Source organism: Mus caroli, unplaced genomic scaffold, assembly GCF_978045245.1.
Source record: "Mus caroli unplaced genomic scaffold, Mus_caroli_1 scaffold_20, whole genome shotgun sequence".
In the NCBI taxonomy this organism is placed as follows: domain Eukaryota; kingdom Metazoa; phylum Chordata; class Mammalia; order Rodentia; family Muridae; genus Mus; species Mus caroli.
This window is the reverse complement of record NW_028227275.1, coordinates 102,804-108,180: the sequence shown is the minus strand read 5'-3', so window position 1 is coordinate 108,180 and position 5,377 is coordinate 102,804. Positions and strand designations below refer to the sequence as shown.

General features: G+C 42.6%; 1 pseudogene; it reads right to left on the bottom strand.

The window, feature by feature from the left end:
* Window positions 1–805: 805 nt before the first annotated feature.
* LOC110285340 (Ig heavy chain V region 3 pseudogene) lies at window positions 806–1,153 on the bottom strand (annotated as a pseudogene).
* Between the last annotated feature and the right edge of the window lie 4,224 nt (window positions 1,154–5,377).

The window sequence follows — 5,377 nt, the reverse complement described above, 5'->3', positions numbered from 1 at the left end:
ATGCCATAAAAGAAAGATGGTGTTTCCCTTTTCCAGTTTCAGTTGCTGTGAGGTCAGCATGTGTTTCTTGTTACTGGACATATAAGTACTTTACTATGAAAAATGAGAGTATTTACAATGCTAGTCATCATGCTAATATTATTTTATCAATTTCATATAGGTGGCCTTCCATTCACACTTTGGTTTTGTAATTACAATTACAGTAATGGTTCACCACAGCACACCACATCAGGATGACGTTGTTTATTTGCTTCTGCCAGTGCTGACTTATGTGTGGGTACTAAAATCTTTGGTCCTCTCACTCAAATGAAATTGCCCAAACTACTGTGCTTTTAATTATTCTCATACTACTGGAGTACATACGAGCTCAGATCAGGCATCCATAATTAGAATACCAAGAATCACTCTTCTCCATTTGCCTCTATATCACATAGAGGGAATAAAGGACATAGGGTTATGGAGTCTCCAGAACTCATGATATTTATAGCTAACATTATATAGTGAACACCAGAACTATAAAATTCACAGGAGACATGTTTCTTATGAAACTAACAAAGGACAAGGCAGCCAGATCTTTTTTTTTTTTTTTTCAGAAATACTCACTTTTATTCCATCACTAATATGAGGTTCTTATACAGCATTCTGAAGTTCTTCCTGTCAGGAAACCTGAACCCAAACTATGCCTCTGTGAAAACCAAAGTCCTTTCTCCATCCTGGCTGTATCTGAGCAAGTCTACAGGCAAATCTGCTCTGAGTCTCCTCAGTCCCAGGGCAGTTTCCTACTCCTCAAGGATTTCTGACACTCTCAGGATGTGGTTGCAACACTGTGACTTGCACAGTAATAGACAACAGAGTCCTCAGATGTCAGGCTGCTGAGCTGCATGTAGGCTGTGCTGGAGGATTTGTCTACAGTCAATGTGGCCTTGTCCTTGAACTTTTGATTGTAGATAGTTTCACTATCAGAACGATCAATCGCTCCGATCCACTCAAGGCCTTGTCCAGGCCTCTGCTTCACCCAGTGCATCCAGTAGCTGGTGAAGGTGTAGCCAGAAGCCTTGCAGGACATCTTCACTGAAGCCCCAGGCCTCACCAGCTCAGCCCCAGACTGCTGCAGTTGGACCTGGGAGTTGAAACCTGCAAGTAGATTTCTCATAAAGTTGCCCAGTCTGACTTGACTAGTAAGGTTACCCTGAAGGGTGTGCTTACTTGATTCTGAAAGAACCTAGTGGGGAAACCCCCACTCAATTCCCTATTCGGCATGCACCCAAGAATCATGAACAGATGACCATCTTGATGTAAAAACACGAGGTAGTTTAATGACGGAGCTCTGGGCAGTCACGTATCTCCCTCAGGAGACAGTGGATTCAACCGTTTAATGGCGGAGCCATAATGGCAGAGCTCTGGGTTGAACCATATCTCACACAGGAGACAGTGGTTTCGACCAAGATCTTTTAAGAACATGATAAATCTTAACTTTCAATCAACTACTGTGTTCTCAACATAACCTCTGTCTCTTCATACTACATAAGCTGTGCTCATCATCATGGATGTAAGTGCATTTCAGAACTTTTTTTTTAATTTTGAAGACATAAAAGAAAAATTAAACAAGGAGTAAATTGTTTGCATTTTTTCTCAATGCTGAGACAAAATCAGCAGCTCCCGTTTGCTCTCATCTTGAGAGAGTGGAGAAGAAGATATACGTTATAGATAAATGGATGGAACTTGAAATTCTTGTTCTGAGTGACCTAACCTATCCCCAGAGGTGGAAGGACTTTATGTTTCTTCCCATTTACAGGAGTTAGCCTTGAAACACAATGTTTGTACTTCATTTAGCATTACCATGGATATCAGTAAATTAGTCAGAGGCTGTGTCAGTAGAACTCAAATCTTGGTGGGTACAACAAACTACCAGTATGGAATGAAGAGAAATCAAGTTACAGCAAAGGTTAATAACTGGGTGTGTGTGAGGACAGGGTAGAACTTGGAAAACTGTGTGTGTATGTGCTTGTGTGTGTATGTGTGGGTGTGTGGGTATATGGGTGGGTGTGAGCTTGTGTGTTTGTGTGTGTGTATGTGTGTGTGCATGTGTAGACCTAAAAGCATTTCAAAATTATGCAAACTTCCTCAAATATACACATAGACACATATTGAGCATTTAATTGGAGTTATCACAAAAGGGATAACAAATCCCATACGAGACACCATAGGATAAGAAATAGAGTCGGGATCTCTTCTGGAAGCCTCATCTCTATTGGATGGCTTTCAATGTATTCAGAGATGGCATTGAAGAGCTGGAAAAGAAAAGTCATCATGTGTTCTAGCTGCCCATGAACAGTGAGAGCTAAGCTATGCCTGGCCTGGAAAACCACACAATATGACAAACAAAATAAACAATGCAGCAGCAACTATTTACATTCTAAATGGCAGTAAGTCTTCTTCAACAAGTTAAATCCACACCTTGTACCAGTATTGAGGTCACAAACCTATGAGTAGACATGTGGGGCCCCAGGGAGTGGGGAGGTCTAGTGAGGTGGGAATGGGGCATCTTCTTGGAGATAGGGAGTGGGTTGTGGGGGAGAAGGTGTGGGATGTGGAACATTTGGAGTGTGGAACAGGAGGGGGATAAAGTCTGGACTGTAAATAAAAGATTAAAGAATAAACAAAAAACAGCAGCAACAACAACAAAAAACGGAATAAGCATAGTAGTATGATTCTGCTAAATACTCACAGTAGGGACCCACCACTACTAACCATTACAACCATTAATTAGTCCATCTCCCATCCCTCAGCAAAGAAAATGTGTTTGGAGCAGGTGAAAGCTGTTTCACACATGGTCAAATGTGTGAGCCTTATGGCGTTGTCAAATGCTCAGGGCTAAATGGTGCTTCTGCATCATAGCCCCTCCTACTGTGTCTCAGGGATCATTGCAGAAAGAGGGGGAGGGATGGTCAGAAGAGACCGAGGTGTTAGACAACCCCAAAATATCAAGTGTGCACTGTCACGGCTGCTGCTCACAGCCGTAACTACCAGAGACTTGCAGCTTCCTGAGGTGAAGGGGGAGCATGACAGCGAGTGAGCTGATGCAGTCTCCTAACATCAAATGCCCCATGCTCTTTCTTACTTGTGAACCTTAGATCAAAGCTTTAGATTTGAAAGTATATTCCCCAGTGCAGGGGAATGTCAGGGATGGGAGTAGGGGGTGGTTGGGTGGGTGAGTGGGTGGGAGGGGGAGCACCCTCATAGAAGCAGGGGTGGGGGGATGGGGTAGGAGGTATCCAGAGGGGAAACTGAGAAAGGTGATAGCATTTGTAATGTAAATAAATAAAATATCCAATAACAAAAAGAAAACATTTTCAAGGAACTGAAGTTGCCTGGAAAAGATGAAATGAGTTTGGGGACGAAACTGGGGTCCTGTGTTGTAGAAATATTTAATCCCAATCTGGGGTTTCTACCCTGCCTTTGGCCATTCAGATCCTGGATAAAAGGCACACAGAAACTTGATATTTCCAATAAGTCTTAAACAGCACAAAAGCTGCCAGATGTCTACCCTCTATGCTATTAGAACAGACTTTCCATCTATACGCCCCAGTTATCACTTTGTTTCCTCTGGGCTGCTCTTAACTCCAACTGGCCGGTCCTTAGGGCCTTGTTTTCTTGACTCTGAAGCCATAGTGACATTTTCCTCCTCCTCCTCTTCTTCTTTCCTTGTGATTCTCCTCTGAGCGCCCTGAGTGCAGGAACCCTAAACCCTGCCTGTGTCTGTTCTGCCCAGCTTTTGACTGTCAGCATCTGTGCCAATCAGAAATAATTTGGGGGCGAGATGAGATCACATGGTGTTACTTGGGTCTGTATGTGGACTTTCTCATCTCAGGGGCAATCAGATCTTGGTGACTGCACTTAGCACTGCACAGCAGAAGGCCAAACCTCAACAGTGAAGCTGTAGAGAAGATAGGAGGGTACAGTTGCCATGCAGAAGTGCATCAGGAGGGTGAGGCAGAAATATAAATGCTTGGAAAGAACACAGGAAAGCTTACCATTTTAAATCTAGCTCATAATGCACATATTAACACAGAGTTATCTCTCATGGAATAATAATTCATTTCCAAGAAACTTGCATTCTGCAAGAGAACAGACAAACAAAAAAAACTAACAAAACAAAACTAAAAAAACCCACAATCTCCATTGCCAAGCAGAGGAAACCTCACTTCAAATTGTTGGTCAGTGCCTCCAGGAATCTTCCAAAACAATACAGGTTACTGGCACTGCCCTTCCTTGATGCCTAGAACTTACAGGCAATTCCTCATTGTGAATGCAACATGGAAACAGCTTGGCTCTATGCGATTGTTGCTGGTTCCTTGCTTGACACTTTGTTTAGCTTGCTTGGTTGGTTTGGAATGCCTCGGCTTTCTCCATTGTAACATGGGCACAACCCCTTGGTAAACAACCATTGATTTTTGTCCAGATACGTTTAGAAAGAGTCAATGTTGCATCTGTGCTAAATTTTCTTTCACACATTTCAATAGTCACAGATTACTAGAGTGAAAGCTTTACACTTCTCCCCTTCTCTTTTTCAGATTTCCACATAAAGAATGTATTTTCTACAGTTGCTATATTCTGTTCACGGAGGCTTTTTTTTTTTCTTTTCATTTTTAAGTGTTTCTGTATTCTTGAAATTTTCACACACATTTACAAAAAACAGAATCGTATCTATTCCTCATTCCTCCTTTCAAACCCACCTATCCATGTTCCCCATTTGCAAGAATTTTCCCTGGGGTAGGTGGGACTAAGTAACATCTACCAGTCCTTTCAGGGTCCTGATAGCCAAGCAACATCAGTGGAGGGGCTTGAGATTTTGTTTAATTTTTATGCCAAGTCTCTGTGTGTTTTCCTCCATACCTTATGGATGCGTTATCAACAGAGAACAGAAGTGAGGATAAGATCCTCTGGGACTGAAGCCATCAATGGTGTGAGATGCAGTGTGGGATCAGGGACCTGAAGCCAGGTCCTCTGAAACAGCAGCTGGAGTCCTTAACAACTGAGGAGTCTTCCTGGCTTCAACAAACCAAAGCTTGATCCCATCAAAACTGGACCCAGAGAACCCATCAATTTATTGAGTTTGCATGAAGTGACCTGGTGAGGGTTTTCCAGCAAGACATGGTTGCCCAAACACACCCTTGTATTATACATCTCTGCTCCCAACTCTTTCTCTTCTGCAGCTCCTGATCTTCTTCCTGCCGCTCTCCCTTCCAGCTTCATTTCTCACTTACCATTAGATTTTGGATTTTTCTGATTTAAACCCAAAGTTGGGCTAGAATTGTTTAGAACCGTAGTCTGCCTAGACAATCTTTTTGTGTGTGTGCCTAACAGTACTTGGCTT